Genomic DNA, 16,956 nt, shown 5'->3' on the forward strand with positions numbered 1-16,956 from the left:
CATTATGAACTAACCAGTACCCCGGAGCTCTTGACTCTAGCTGCATATGTATCAAAAGATGGCCTAGTCGGCCATCACTGGAAAGAGAGGCTCATTGGACATGCAAACTTTATATGCCCCAGTACAGGGGAATGCCAGGGCCAAAAGAATGGGAATGGGTGGGTAGGGAAGTGGGGTGGGGGGATGTGGGGGACTTTCGGGATAGCATTGGAAATGTAATTGAGGAAAATACGTAATAAAAAATATTAAAAATTAAAAAAAAGAAGTGATGATAATCCTGGGAGGAGCAAACATGAGAAGAACAGCAGCAGGCAAGTACTGAGAGCAATTGTTTGGAGCTATATCCTAGTCTGTGCTCTTTGTCATGAGGTACTTTGTTGGGAGGTGTTGCCTGTAAGTAGTCACATCTTTTTCCTCTTCATTATTTGTCTGTTCATGTTAAGTACTCACATTTAGTTTTAGTAGGGTTTTGATTTGGTTAATTTATCCATTTCTTCCAGTTGTTCAATTTATTGATATATGTGGTCATAATTGCTGTTTATAATGTTTTCATTTTCTACTTGTGTGGAAACCATTACATCGTCTCTTTTCTACTTGTTCTAATTTACATGAGTCCTTCATCTTTTTTCCCTTAATACACCTGAATATTTGGAAGTTTTTCTTTAAAATAAAGAATTGCATTTTAATTGATTTTTCATCATCGGTTGCATGTAAATTTGCTGTAATTATTATTTCCTTTGCTAAATGCCTATTAGCGTTTTCTTGTTTTCAGATGTAGGAAGTTTAAATTTAGATTCATTATTAAAGATTTCTCATTTTTTTCATATCATCTTCTCTTTGTGTTTTGTATTAATGCATCTCATACATTTTAAGGATTTTTTTTGTCTTAGCAGTATGTTTTTATTCCAGTTCTCATTTTCTCTTTGTTATACATTGTTTGTTTACAGTGAAGTTTATTTTCCAACTTGTCTACTTCTGGAATTTTATTATAATTTGTGAATAACTTATATCCAGCAGCTTGGAGCATCTTAGCACTATATGCTCTCACACAGTAGGTATACCATGTGGTTGTTCAGATCTTGCTGCTTTCTGTATCATCTGTTTGCCGTAAATGCCTATGCTTCTGATCCCTTTTACCCTTTCCTACTGATAGATATGTTAAGGTTGCATCATTTTTATATACCACTGTGTCAGGATAGCCAACTTTTTGTGCTGGTTATAAGCTTTTTAGTTTAGTCTGAAGTATTTCATAAATTTATTTCTTATGAGGCATGTCTAGACATAGAGAGCAGCTTCTTCACTCGTAACTTTAAAGTCTTTTCCAGTCATTCAACAGGAGAGAGAGAGAGAGAGAGAGAGAGAGAGAGAGAGAGAGAGAGAGAGAGAGAGAGAGAGAGATAGATTATCTGTCACATATCCCAAGGTAGCCTCCTTCCCTCTATGCAAATAAAGATGCCCTTGAGCTCCTTCTAAGTGTTGGCATGACAGGAACGTCCCAAAATGCCCTACTTAGTAAGTTGAGAAAAGAAAATTATTATTAATTTGTAGCTTTGTTTTGCTCATCAAATTGAATATTTCATCCCATTTCTGTTCATGGTGATCCAATGTTTCCTGTGATATTTATAGGTAGTTTGAAGGGATGAGTACTTACTTTTTTTTAACCTGTATGCAACAGGTCAAATTTCAACTTACTTGACTTTGATCATCTAAGTATCCTGGGTTTTATTGTAGACAGTAAGTGGTTCATCCTGTATAACTGTTTGTTTTACATGAAGCTGAATGGTCAATACCATCATTAGATTTGGAGGCTTTTCAAATATTGGGGAGTTTTTTATTTTTTATTAGGTATTTATAGTTATTTATTATTTCTGTGTGTGAGCATGAGTGTTTGTGTGTGTGTGTCTTCTCTGAGTCTCTGTGTCTGTATCTGTGTACATGTGTCTGTATGTATGTCTATGTGCCTGTGTGTGTGTCTATATACATGTATCTGTATCTATGCATATCTGTGCATGTGCATGTGTGTATGTTGTGTGTTTCTGTGTGTCAGTGTGTCCCTGTGTGTCTCTGTGTATATCTATGTCTGTCTATGTGTTTGTATATATGTGCCTCTGCGCATGTCTGTGTTTGTGTGTGTCTCTGTGTATGTCTATGTGTAGCTGTGCATATGTTTATGTCTATGTATGAATGGAAAAAATAACATGGAATGAAATGAAAACAAGAGAGTACAGGTGCCAATCTTGAAGAGTAGCTGTACATTAAAGTTGGCCATGAGTAGTATTAATTCATAAGTCATCAATATATACATATATATTATATTATATTTAAAAATAATTAACTAGACAATAAAAAATGAAACAGTTATACAAATCTTCAGAAGAAGACAATTACAAATTCTTTAGGTACAAACCTAAAAGCTGTTTTATGTATTGTTCTCTCACAGAGAAAATGTTAATAATTACCATTAGTAAACTTAATAAAATATGGTATCTATGAAATGAGCAAGGTTTTTGTAGCAGCGTGAGTCCCAGCATTGAGCTTAACAGCAGGAAGACTAGATTGTCTGATATGCTGTGCTTCCCAAAGACAGCAATTTATTCTTTGGTTTGTTTACCCATGTGTTAAGAAAACAAACAAACAAAAGAGTATTAGCACAAGAGAGAAACACAAAATATTGAATAAATTTTTGAGAGTGAAATAGATAAGTATGTACCAAATACCTAGTTTAACAGGATTCTAAATTAGTGATAGGATTCTTTATAATGACCTAGTCTTTTGTGAGTGCACTCACAAGCTTCTCTTCTTGGAATGAACATATTCAGGGAATTGTCCTGCTTGTATGATTTTCTCTCTGGTATTCGTCTAGGAAGCAGTCATTGTATAAGTGCTATGTAGTAGAGGTTGAGTGGGGATCCAGTAAAAAAAAAAAAAAGTATTCATTTGCTACCTTCAGGACACAATAAGCAGAAGATAAAGGATGGTGAATTCAGAAGATGCTTTACCTTCACAATCTGATCAGCTGGGCCTTAGAGGGCTTGATATTTATTTTGAGGGCAGATTTCATTCTTCTAGAAGTTATAATTTGAAACAACAGGATTTCAATATTGAGATCAACTTTTCTTAAAACTCAAACAGTATTCTGTCCCTATAAAACTGTGTAGAAGTTTTCCGGTTTGGTAAAATGGAAAAGCAATTTTATGACAACAAACTGGAAGGGACCAAGGACACAGCGTAGCCAAAGAAAATCTGACCTGAGTTTATACGAAAACTGAGAACCATAGTGCACATGTGTAATCTCAGCACTGGGTATACAGAAATGGGGAGATCCCTCAAGAATGCTGACCAAACAGTCTACCCAAACTGGTGGTTCACCAAGGGACACTACTTCAAAAGATAAGGTGACAAAAAGTTGAGAAAGATACTAAATTCAGCATATTTGGTTTTATGTGGAAGTCCATGACTTACTTGCACTTTAGTGTTGTACAAGGAGAAAAAAAAATGGTTCAATTTGCATTCGTCTACATGCAAAATTATAGTTAGACCAGCACCATTGGTTGAAAATACTTTCATTTTTCCACTGGATGGTTTTGGTTTGTCAAAGATAAAGTGATCTTAGATGTGGGTTTATTTCTGCGTCTTTAATTCTACTCCATTGATCCACTTGTCTGTCTCTGTATCAATACCATGCAGTTTTTATGACTATTGGTCTGTAGTAGAGCTTGAGGTCAACAATGGTTATTCCACTAGAAGGTTTTTTTATTGTTGAGAATTGTTTTACCTATCCTGGGTCTTTTTTTATTCTAGATGAATTTGAGAATTGGTCTATCTCTATGAAGAATTGAGTTGGAATTTTGATAGAGATTGCAATGAATCTGTCAATTGCTTTTTGTCAAGATGGCCATTTTTACTGCTAATCCTGTCAATCCATGAGCATAGTATATCTTTCCATCTCCTGAGGTCTTCTTCAATTTCTTTCTTCAGAGACTTGAAGTTCTTGTCATACAGATCTTTCCCTTGCTTTGTTAGATTTAGACCAAGATACTTTATATTTTTTGACTATTGTGAAGTTCATTGTTTTCTTAATTTCTTTTTCAGCCCATTTATTCTTTGTGTAGAGAAAAGCTACTGATTTGTTTGAATTAATTTTATATCCAGCCACTTTTCTAAAATTGTGTATGAGCTGTAGGAGTTATCTGATTGAATTTTGGAGTCATTTAGGTATACTAACATATTATCTTCAAATAATGATACCATGACTTATTCCTTTCCAATTTGTATTCCTTTGGTGTCCTTTTGTTGTCTAATTGCTATAGCTAGAATTTCAAGTACTATATTGACTAGAGAGAGCGGGAAGCCTTGTCTTGTCCCTTATTTTAGTGGGATTACTTCAATTTTCCATTTAATTTGATGTTGTCTGTTGGTTTGCTGTATATTGTTTTTATTACCCTTAGTTATGTGCCTTCAATTCCTGATCTTTCAAAGACATTTAACATGAGGGAGTGTTATATTTTGTCAAAGATTTTTTTCAGCATCTAATGAAATGATCATGTGATTTTTTTCTTTGAGTTTATTTATATAGTGAATTACATTGATGGATTTCTGAATATTGAACCATCCCAGCATCCCTGGGATGAAGCCTACTTTGCCACGGTGAATCTAATAGAATAGAAAGTGAGAAATATCCTTAAACACATTAGCACAGGGGAAATTGCCTGAAAAGAACACCAATGGCTGAGGCCTTAAGATCAATAATTGACAAATAGGAAAAACTCATGAAACTGAAAATGTTCTGTAAGTCAAAATATAATCAATAAGACAAAACAGCAATTTACAATTTGAGAAAAAAAACTTTTCAACTCTGCACCCGATAAAGGGCTAAATATCAAAAATATACAAAGAACTCAAGAAGTCAGACTCCAGAAAACCAAATAACACAATTAAAAAATGGGGTATAGAACTAAACAAATAATTCTCAAGTGAGGAATATTGAATTGCCAAGAAACAACTAAAGAGCTGTCTAACTTCTTTAGTCATGAGGAAATACAAATAAAAGGACCCTGAGATTCTACCATACACAAATAAGAATGGCTAAGATCAAAAACTCATGCAACAGCAGATGCTGGCAAGGATGTGAAGAAAGAGCAATCTATCATTGCTGGTAGGATTGAAGCTAGTATAATCACTCTAGAAAATAATCTGGCATTTCCTCAGAAAATTGGAATAGTTCTACCTGAAGACCCAACTATACCATTACTGGGCATATACCCAAATATTGCCCTAACACACAAGAAGAACATTTGCTTCCCTGTGTTCATATCAGGCTTATTTATAATATCCAGAAGCTGTAGACAATCCAGCAAAATGGAAGAATGGATACAAAATGTCCCTCAATGGAAAAATGGATACAAAAATGCATTATAGTTACACAATAGAATACTGCTAGGCTATTAAAAACAATAACTTCATGATCCTTTTGGGTCAAATAGAACTAGAAAATATTCCGAGTGAGGAAACTCAGACCCAAAAGGACATACATGATATGCACTCACTCATAAGTTAATATTAGTCCCAAATCTCAGAATACCCATGATACGCCCCTCAGAACATATGAAGCTTAACAAGAGCAAAGGCCAAAGTGTGGATGCTTCAAACCCACTTTGAACAGGGAACAAAATAATCATGGGAGGCAAAGGTACATAGGGACCTGGGTGGGAGAAAGGTGGAAGAGTATAAAGGGGGAGGGACAGGACAAGTCCAGAAGGCCAAGAGGATGAATAGAAATAAGTAGCAGTGTGTGATGGGGAACTTGCATATCTACTAGAAAGACCCAGATGCCATGGATGCAAGAAGCTCCCAGGGCGCAATGGCAATGATATTAGCTGAAACACTCAACAATGAGGAGATAGAACTTGAAGAGACCACCTCCAGTAGCTAGGCATGGCCCTCAGTGGAGGGATGGAGCCACCCATCTCAAATGGAGACATCTCAAAATTTTTGATCTAGAATTGTCCCTGTCTAAAGGGAATACAGGGACAAAAAAATGGAGCAGAGACTGAAGGAAAGACCATCCAGAGACTGCCCCACCATGCAATCCATTTCATCCTTGGACACAAAACCCTGACACTATTGCTGATGCTAAGATGTGCTTGCAGACAGGAGTCTTGTATGGATGTCCTCTGAAAGGCTCTGCTAGCACCTGACTAAGACAGATGCAGATTCTCATAGACAACCATTGAACTGAACCAAGGGACCCCAATGGAATAGTTAGGGTAAAGGTTGAAGGAGTGGAAGGGTATTGAACCCCATAGGAAGAATAACAGTATCTATTATCCAGACCTCACAGGACTTCCAGAGATTAACTACCAACCGAAAAAATATACATACCCCACTCTGTGGCTCCTGCTACATATGAAGCAGAGGACTGCCTTATCTTGCGTTAGTGGAAGGGGAGGCATTTAGTTCTGTGGAGGCCTGATGGCCCATAATAGGATGTTATAGGGGTGAGGCTGGAGTGAGTGGGTGTGAGAGCATCCTCTTAAAGGCAAAATTGGTGGGGAATGAGGTAGAGAGTTCTTGGAGCAGAGACTGGAAAGGAGGCTAACATATGAAATGTAAACAAATAAAATGATTAATAAAAAAAGTTTAAAAATGAGAAAGACACTAAAATTGGCATCTGCTATCCATTGTCATGTGTGGCAATTCTTTCTTCTCTCTCTCTCTCTCTCTCTCTCTCTCTCTCTCTCACACACACACACACACACACACACACTTATAAATATATGAGTAGATATGCAAACATACCTATATATGCATACACATTCATAAAAATATACATTCACACAATATATACAAATACAAACAGACACATAAACACACTCCTCGCACCAAATTTTCTAGAATAAACAGATTTGGGTATGTGAGTGGTTGAAAATCAAACTCTCAAGACAAAATTGAAATGTAATTAATACAGGAGAAAGAGAAAAACAGAAAGATAAGAACCTACACAGGTATAGGGCTGTGGATAAAGCCAGAACAGTTTTGCTTACCTGGAAATCGAAGGAGAAAATCATGATACACAATTGCTCTTCAGCTCTTTTCCTTTTGAAATTCAAGAAACTGGTTTTGACAACTATTTTATTTTTTATGGAAGGCATCAACTAATAAATGTAAATGTAAAATTGCCTTTAAAGCTAGCCAGGAGGTGGGCAATGGTGGTGTATCCCTTTAATCACAACACTCGGTAGGCAGAGGCAGGCAGATTTCTGAGTTTGAAACCAGCCTGGTCTATATAGTGAGTTCCAGGACAGCCAGGGCTACACAGAGAAACCCTGTCTTGAAAACCAAAAAAAACAAAAAACAAAAAACAAAAAACAAAAAAAGCTAGCCAGGGTAGCATGGACACTGGGGATGTATGAGGTGCTTGATGTCTCTGGGTATAAGGAGCATGACATCTAGTTTGTTTCTACTATGCAAACAGATTACTCTACTGAGTTTCTCCATCTCCCTCTGTGTCTTGTTTTTCTCCTTCGTTTCTTTAAGTTTTCTTACTTTGTTAGACTACAAAACATTCTAAACCGATCCCTTAGTCATGATTGTGGGCATGCTCAGTCTGACTTGAAATTGAGTAGATCAGTAAAGTAAGTCAGCTAAGTCCCTGGGACTGCATTGATGTCTTGGTTGGTAAAATGTTAAGCTATAAAAGCATAAAAGTCTGAGTTCAGACACCAAGCACCTGCACTGTACATCTGTGTTACACCGGGGGATCCATCCTGTTTGCAGACATCAAACCCAAACCGGACACTTGCTGACCTTGACAAGGCACTTGCTGACAGGAAGCTGGTGTGGCTGCTCCTTGGGAGGTTCAGCCAGCAACCGACCAATGCAGATGTAGATACTTGGAGCCAACCATCAGACTGAGTTCCGTGACCTTGGTGCTTAAGGGAATTGCAAACCCATAGGAGGAACAACATCAGCTGGCCGGACCACCCAGTGTTCCCAGACACTAGATCACAAGCCAAGGAGTGTACAGGGAGGGATTCATGGCTCCATATACGTATATAGCAGAAGATGGCCTTGTCTGACATCAATGGGAAGGGAGGCCCTTGGTTCTGTGGAGGCTTGATGCCCTAGGGTGGGAGAGGGTGGGTGGATCAGAGAGCACCCTCATAGAGGCAGAGGGGAGAGATGAAAGGGAGGTTGTGGGATGGGGGCTTGTGGAGGGTTATCTGGGAAGTGTGATATCATTTGAGATATAAAGGACTGGAATGATTAATTTTAAAAAGAAGGAAAAAAGAAAAAACAGAAAACAAAAAAAGAAAGAAAGAAAAGCTGTTCATTGTGTCCTGCACCTTTAGCCCTAGGTCTAGGGATACAGAGGCAGAAATACCCTGGGGCTGTCAGGTAGTCCAGTCTAGCAGAATCTAACTATACATTTAGTGACAGAAAGAAAAAAGTGCAGAACTATTGAACAGACTACACACACACACACACACAATCACACGCACATGCACACGCAGGAATGCTCACATGTACACATGCATGTGAAAGTGCTATTGTGAGACCCCGACTTAGAGCGTTTCTCCCTGGAAGGTAAAGCCCCTGGATGTTCCCCAAGCTTGTTTTCCCTGCTCTTTAAAAATACAGCTAGAAAGAAGCTCTTTGTTCTCTATAGCCAGCAAAAGACCTTTTGTTTCTATACTGTGCAACCAGAGATGCCTACCTTCCTGTGCCAAGGACATGGACATAGACGCCAGAGAGGAGGCTGCAGCTCACTCCTGGCCTCACCAGAAAGGAGCTGTAGCCAACTCTCCTCCCAACTCCTCCCAACTCCTCCCAACTCTCCTCCCAACTCTCCTCCCAACTCCTCCCATTTCCTCAGCTAGCTGTTAAAAGCCCCCTACTGTCACCTACTGTCACTGCTCGGGGTCGAACTCCCCTGACCTGCACGTGGAGGGACTTCTTCATCCTCAGCTAGCTGATAATAAAACCTCTTGCAGTTTGCATCAGGTGTGGTTTACTCTCGGGACACTGGGGTGCTGGCCAGCTCATCCTGGGACTTGAGCGGAGGCCCAGCTTCGGGGTTTTACACTATGACCCTGTAGATTTAGATATATCCCTTACAAACTGTTTAAATTTTATGATTATTAAGTAGATATTGCTTGCTTCCATTACTGTGATTTATTTGTTCTAAACAACATTCACATGCATCTATAATTGCCAATTAAAACTCCCCAAAAGCGCTTAACTATGAGTGCTACAGTATTTTCCCAGCCTAGTATCTGTTCGTGGATACCTTCCTAACACAGTGGAGATCTAAACTACGTGCCTCTTTAGAAAACAGATGTAGATACCTACATCCAACCAATAGACAGGAGCTGGGGGCCCCTGTGGTTGAATTAGGGAAAGGTTGGAAGAAGCTTAGGAGGAGGATAATCCCATAGGAAGACCAGCAGACTCAACTAACCTGGATCCCTGAGATCTCAGACACTGAGCCACCAACCAGGCAGCATACACTAGCTGATATGAGAGCCCCACCCTAACACAGATTTAGGGGAGGATTGCCTGCTCTGGCCCCCATCAGAGAAGAAGCACCTAACCCTTGGGAGACTTGAGGCCCCAGGGAGTGGAGAGGTTTGGTGGGCTGGGTGGGGTGGGTGGGGTGTGGAAACATCCTCTTGGAAATGGAGGAAGAATGGGATGAGGAACAGCCAGAGGGCAGAGGACAGACATAGAGGGGGATAAAGACCGGATTGTAAAAAGAAGATTAAATAATAATGATGATGAAGAAGAAGGAGGAGGAGGAAGAGGAGGAGGAGGGGGGAGGAAGAGGAGGAGGAAAAGAGAAGGAGAAAGAAGGAGAAAGAGAAGGAGAAAGAAGGAGAAGGAGAGGAAGAAAAAGAAGAAGAGGAAGAAGAAGAAGGAGGAAGAGGAGGAGGAGGAAAGGAGAAAGAAGGAGAAGGAGAGGAAGAAAAAGAAGGAGAAGAAGAAGAAGAAGAAGAAGAANAAGAAGAAGAAGAAGAAGAAGAAGAAGAAGAAGAAGAAGAAGAAGAAGAAGAAGAAGAAGAAGAAGAAGAAGAAGAAGAAGAAGAAGAAAGAGGAAGGAGGAGGAGCAGGAGAAGAGGAGAGGAGGAAGAAGAGAGAGACAGAGAGAGAATGTGAGAGAAGAGAACACACACACACACACACACACACACACACACACACACGACAGGAAAGAATGTCCATATCTCAAACTCAAATAAATTAAAGTGGACAGCAATGTGACCAATACAGATTTTACACTTCTTGAACCCAAACACAGACATGAGGAAGCAGGACAATTTCTCAGCTCCTCTTTTACCATAAATTACTATGCAGATAAAAAATATTTGTGATAAATTAACCAGATAACGAGAGTTTGAAGAAGTATAAAACTTTGCACAATAATAAGCATTTGAAGATTTTCACATGGCTCTATATAGGATTTGGCTTAAAAGTCTTTCTTTAGTATGTAGTGCGTCACATGTGATTTTTGTATGCTAAAAGGTACACAGAAACACTATGATGCTTGCTTCTCAAGGATTCCTGAATGTTGTCTGCTGCCCATATTTTAGACAGTCAAAGAAAGAATTAAATTTGATTTTCTTAGTTAAAATTTTATTTTCCAATCTTATCAATGTATTATTAGCACAGAACTTTATAAATTGACTGTTTGAACTAAAAGAATTCAGGCTGCTGATCACTGTGTTCATAAACTTACTTATGAACACAACAAAAGTGCGCTAATCTCTGACTATGATCCTCATGTTATGAACACAATTTGGTGATATTCAAAGGAAAGACAGTTTAATGTTAATTATAGAATTTAGTTCAAATTTAAAATCTCTCTCTCTCTCTCTCTCTCTCCATGTTTTTTAGCCATCAGTAGGGAAGAATAATATCCCCAGATCTCCCTAGTTACTGGCCTACACTCCTTTCCTAGCTAGAAACCCCCAGGTTCACATCAGATTCTTTGATAAGTTCTATTTACAGAAATTGGGGTGCTTCAATTATCTGGAATGCTCATCTTCATTTAATTTTCAGCTGAACATTGATTTAGGCTTGCATTTTACTCTAAGTGAATCTCCGATTTCAGATGGAAAACCAGAACGAAAGTCTTTGCCCTGAGCACAAACCAAACAAGAATCAAAGCATTTCCAAGAGTGAGTTGTTCAGTTAAATTTCTTAAAAAAAAAAAAAAATCATCAAGCAATTGAACTGCTGAAAGGCTCAGACATGGAGACAGAAATCAGACGAGAGAAATTCTCAGTGTGCCAACTTCTGCAGCATAATTTTCACATCAAAGAACTTCAAAATGGGATTTTCCCAAGTATTTTAACTTTTAGCTAGCTGAACAAGTCCTCTCAGGATGTAAGCAGGCTATAAATTATAACTACCTATGTAAATAAGTGAATATCATGGTCACGTCCAGATGTTACCTAGCTCCAGGTCATTCCATCCTCTCCTACCCCAGACTGTGCAGTCAGAGTGGGGCTTCTCCTTCCAAAGAATCGCATTGCTTCCAGTGATATCTGAGAGCATCCATACACAGGAAAAACTTTTCGGAAGAAGAACATTTACAGTGTCTTGGTGGCTGAAAAATAGACCCAGGAGCTCAGACATCATGGAATTACAGTGTGACCTGGAGGGCAAATGAGGTCAGAAATGGAAACTTGGGGGAAGCTTAGAAGAGCCCAACTGTCACATGAAGGACATTTCCCCACAGGGGGGATAATGCACAATGATTTATGGTCTGGTTTAGCAGCAACTAACTATGTGCATAACTTTGTGTGAGAATCTTAATTTTTTTCAGACATCATTTTCCATGTGTAAGTGATAGAATTACAGCTATAAAACTCTTCATCTGCCCTAAACATATGGATATATGACCAGTGGTTATATCACATCTGCCTACATAGTCACACAAGGAAGTCTATAGATCTTCTTTATAGCTCTCTGCAATGGAAATTTTATTCATTTTCTTTTTTACAGTTCAATCATCCTTTTCATTTTTAAAAATTAGTTTATTTATAATCATGTGTGTGAATGTGTGTGTGAATGTGTGTGTGTGTGTGTGTGTGTGTGTTATCATGCCATGTTGTACACTTAAAAATCAGAAGACAACTTGTATGATCTGGTTCTCTTCTTCTGCCATATGAGTGCTGGGGATGAACTTAGGTTATCAACCTTGGGTCACATACAGCTTTACCTACTGAGACATATCAGAGCCCACCTCAATTGGATCTTCCTTTCAATTTTTCCATTCGTTATTGTAAAATGTGTCTTAGTAATTTTCAGTCCTAGACACTCCTCAGACTGTGTCATTTCTCTGAACTTCTCTGAGTCCATGTTTTGTAGTAAAGTCAGGGTTTGCATTCAGCTTTCCAAGCATAGACTCCTTCTCAAATATGATCTACCTTCAACCATTAAGGGAATTCAGAACTGCTTTGTTCCTGGTTCAGATAGGACAGGTGCATGCTGTGTATCCATACTTCATTCTTGTCTTCAGATTCAACTCCGTATGAGTCTGTATTCTTACATCTTCGGTTCCCATGGAACAGTTATACAGAGACAGTTTAATTCTGATTTTCCTCATGAAATGAACTGCAAGAAAATGTTACAGATACCCACATGTATTCCCTGAAGCCCCTCTCATACAGCAATATGTTCTTTCCAAGGTCTATCATGAAGAAGAGGCAATAAGGTCTCTATAGTCTTGAGAATTTCACACATTGCTGTCATTTACTTTAGTGTCTAAAGTCAACTTTGAACAGTGCTTCAAATTTAACTCTTTTTTTAATCTTAGATTTGGTACAATGTTCTTTATTTTAACATGTGTTAAAATAGAAGAAAACAAAACCTATGGTCTCTTTCATAATATCAACAGTGGTAGAATTCCAAGCAGGTTCTGTGAGAAGCTCAAGAAAAAGTTCTGAGGGCAGAATACCACCAGAGTGCATTTCTTTTTCTATTGTATGAATATTCCACAGGAATGATAATTAGAATTAGAAGCAGGTTTGTAGGGCTAGCTTGGTGTAGAAGCGTGCTTTGATGGATAATTTTATTTTCGCAAATTTCTCCCTAATCCTGTTTCAATATGATAATCTACTTCCTTCCTTCATCAAGCTTGCTTTAGAATTGCTTTATCCATAATAACCATCCACCATAAAGAAGTGTCTGAACATTGCTGCTTGCCTAACCTACCCTGTACCCCATATGACTTCAGTAAAGGGCACACAGATATGGGGATAAAACTGGCCATAAAGATAAAATGCATTATTAAATGGCATTATTGTCTTTGCTGTTATTCTGTCATCATACACAGAGATGCAGAACCAGATTGAAAACCATATGGTAATTGCTTAGAGGATAAGTGCAACTTGCGGTCACACCTTCAGCATCCAGCAATATCGCTAGCTTCATTTCAGGTGCCAATATGGCATAAAGCCAGCCCAGGAAAGATGAACTGGCAGAGAGAGAATGACAGACATTAGGCATAAGTACTTTTCATGTCAAATCTTTGGCATGCTCATTGTTGAAAAAATCTGTTCTCAGAATTGCCTTCCAGCATGTGCAAGTTATGTTATGAAGGCATATGATAATGTCTACTGTCCAGAGATATGTTAATATGGTCCATTCTGGGAGATGCCAAGTCATAGGCAGAGTGATCGGAGACCCCAGATGTCTGTACAACCCTTCTCCTCCCGCAAGAGAGAATGTCAGAAGGCGACAAAAATGAAGCTAGGTACAATTCATGGGACTTGATGACTTCCTTCTCCAGGACCTAGTTTTGAAAGTAAGAAAGAAATTGTGGAGAGTCTATCAGTATGTACAACTGTACATTTTCAGGAAATTGAAGATTTTAAATATTCTTCTTCCCAAAATTGGAAGCAAAGGCATTCCAAAAGCCTCATCTGCTAAAATCCAACTATGATTATGTATGGATTCCTCAACGTGTAAATAACATACCATTCATTGAGAAACATTTCACATATCAATCAACACTCATTGAACTGTCCCCAGGAAACCAGTATGGCTAATATTCTTTGTCATTTTCCATCTAGATAAATAATTCAAAGAACTGCTGAAACATCTTGCCTGAAGTGAGTCCATTGGGTTGAGAAATGGACAGAAAAATATTTTATTTGCTGTTTTCAAGTAAAATATCTCTAATATGTTGAATTTACTAATAAAAGATTATTGACAATAAATTTCTTTTATAAGCCTGTTTAGTAGCTCTGCTATTGTATTTTCATAAAACACTTTACATTCAAAAATCTGACAGATGGCATATACTTATAAATTATAAAACATATTTGTGGAATCATGCTATATCTGATTGATTACCAGAAAACAAAGATAAGAATGATTGTCTAATTTCTCAAAAAATGAAAACATTTGACTCTGTAAAATTGCTCAAAGGCATAAAACATATCTACAATGCAACTATTTCTCTGACTAATAAATTTGCAATTGCTTACAACTTGCCAAAGAAGAGTCTACAAATCAAGGTCTCTTCTGAAGAGGGAGCTAGCCTTTCAAGATGCAGGAAAAACTGAAATGGATATAAACTCTCGAAATTGAGTCATAGCCACTTCTATCCAAAGAGAGCAGCTGAATATTCATGGAATGTTTTTATTCATCCAAATGCATCCTTGAGAAAACACGATTTTGGAATGATCACACAATATCCCGGGCAGCAAGTCATCTTATGTGTAAATGTTTGCTTCTGTCATAGCTATTTTCATATTAAACATACACACAAAGACATACAAAATGCACATAGGAGATGAAAATCACATGTATATAATCATATCACTGTTATAATCATAGTTTGCAAATCCTGATTTCAAAGGTTTCCCTCATAGAAATAAGTAAAAAAAAAAAAATCCCTGTAGATAAAGCATTGGGTAGTGTTCATTATGTGTGGTGTTATTAAGGATGTTGCACACTTGGGTTTTGAACATGCTACAGTTAAGCTTATCTTAGCTATGAGATTAGTAGAAAAGCTTAAAAGTCAGTCTGGCCACCAATATTTCTGCAATTTCCATCTATAATATTGGAATGGCCACACTTTAAGAACAAAATCTTTTTCTTTTTTTTTTTTTTTTGTGAAAGAAAGGGTTTATTTGGTTTACACTGCCATGCCACTGTTCATCAATGAAGAAAATCAGGACAGAAACTCAAACAGGGCATGAACATTGAGGCAGGAGCTGATGCAGAGGCCATGGCTGGGGATAGGGGATATGTTCCTTACTGGTTTGCTCTGCCTGCTTTCTTTTTTTTTAATATTTTTTATTACATATTTTCCTCAATTACATTTCCAATGCTATACCAAAAGTCCTCCATACCCTCCTCCCTCCCACTTCCCTAACCACCCATTCCCATTTTTTTTTTTGGACCTGGCGTTCCCCTGTACTGGGGCATATAAAGTTTGTGTGTCCAATGGGCCTCTCTTTCCAGTGATGGCCAACTAGGCCATCTTTTGATACATATGCAGCTGTAGTCAAGAGCTCCGGGGTACTGGTTAGTTCAGAATGTTGTTGCACCTATAGGGTTGCAAATCCCTTTAGCTCCTTGGGTACTTTCTCTAGCTCCTCCATTGGGAGCCCTGTGATCCATCCAGTAGCTGACTGTGATCATCCACTTCTGTGTTTGCTAGGCCCCGGCATAGTCTCACAAGAGACAGCTATACCTGGGACCTTTCAGCAAAATCTTGCTAGTATATGCAATGGTGTCAGTGTTTGGAAGCTGATTATGGGGTGAATATGGAGTCTCTAGATGGTCCATTCTTTCATCACAGCTCCAAACTTTGTTTCTGTAACTCCTTCCATGGGTGTTTTGTTCCCAATTCTAAGAAGGGGCACAGTGTCCCCACTTTGGTCTTCATTCTTCTTGAGTTTCATGCGTTTAGCAAATTGTATCTTGTATCTTGGGTATCCTAAGTTTTGGGCTAATATCCACTTATCAGTGAATACATATTGTGTGAGTTCCTTTGTGATTGTTTTGCCTCACTCAGGATGATGCCCTCCAGGTCCATCCATTTGCCTAGGAATTTCCAGAATCTTTTTCTAGAGAGTTCCTGACTACAGCTAGAGGCAAACAATCGTCTAATTTGGCAAGTTTTGTTGGGTTGTCTCCTCACCCCCATCAAGGTTACTATTGCTCAGTTATGTCTTCTTTATACAATGACACTTCTACGGAGCTGCCTATTCTTTGATGAACTAGCCAGGAAAAATTGACAGCTTCCCTCATTCTTTGAATTTGCATGTTTGAATTCTCCTGTGTCATGTAAAACTTTGATCAAATAAATGTTACGCTTTCCTCTTGTTAGTCTGTCTTTTCTGATAGGGGAAAATAACCATGGCTCATGTAATTGATAAGGAAAAAGAAATAATCTTTCCTTTGTATCCTTAAGCAATAAAAACCAAGGACCACCTATTATATACATGGATAGAACATATGGGATTAACTGCAAGAGAGTAGAAAACTTATTAGCACCTTAGTAATTGAGAATATGTACATTAAGGGCACACTATTGTGCCTAAGTCCCCCAATCTCCTGGTCTTTGGAGAAGAAGAATCTGGGTAGAAGAGAAAGCCAAGGGTAATGATTCTCTCTCTCTGTCTCTGTCTCTGTCTCTCTCTGTCTCTCTGTCTCTCTGTCTCTCTCTCTCTCTCTTCAGTAAGGACACAGGAGGAAAACAATCCTCTGTAAACTAGAAAGAGCCCCAAGAAAAAAATCAAAATTGGACTCCAGTTTAGACTCCAGATTGCATATTTGGGAAGAAATAAATTTCTTCTGCATAAGATACTCTGTGATATAGTGTCTTGAACAGATAAAGAGAGAGCAAACAGTCATGAGCATCTCTTCAAAAAGCATTCTTTTCTTACTCTGCTTCAAGCACATACAGCCTTTGAGTTTGTTTTAGATCTCACAAGT

The sequence above is a fragment of the Mus caroli genome, chromosome 18 (genome assembly GCF_900094665.2).
Source record: "Mus caroli chromosome 18, CAROLI_EIJ_v1.1, whole genome shotgun sequence".
NCBI classification, from domain to species: domain Eukaryota; kingdom Metazoa; phylum Chordata; class Mammalia; order Rodentia; family Muridae; genus Mus; species Mus caroli.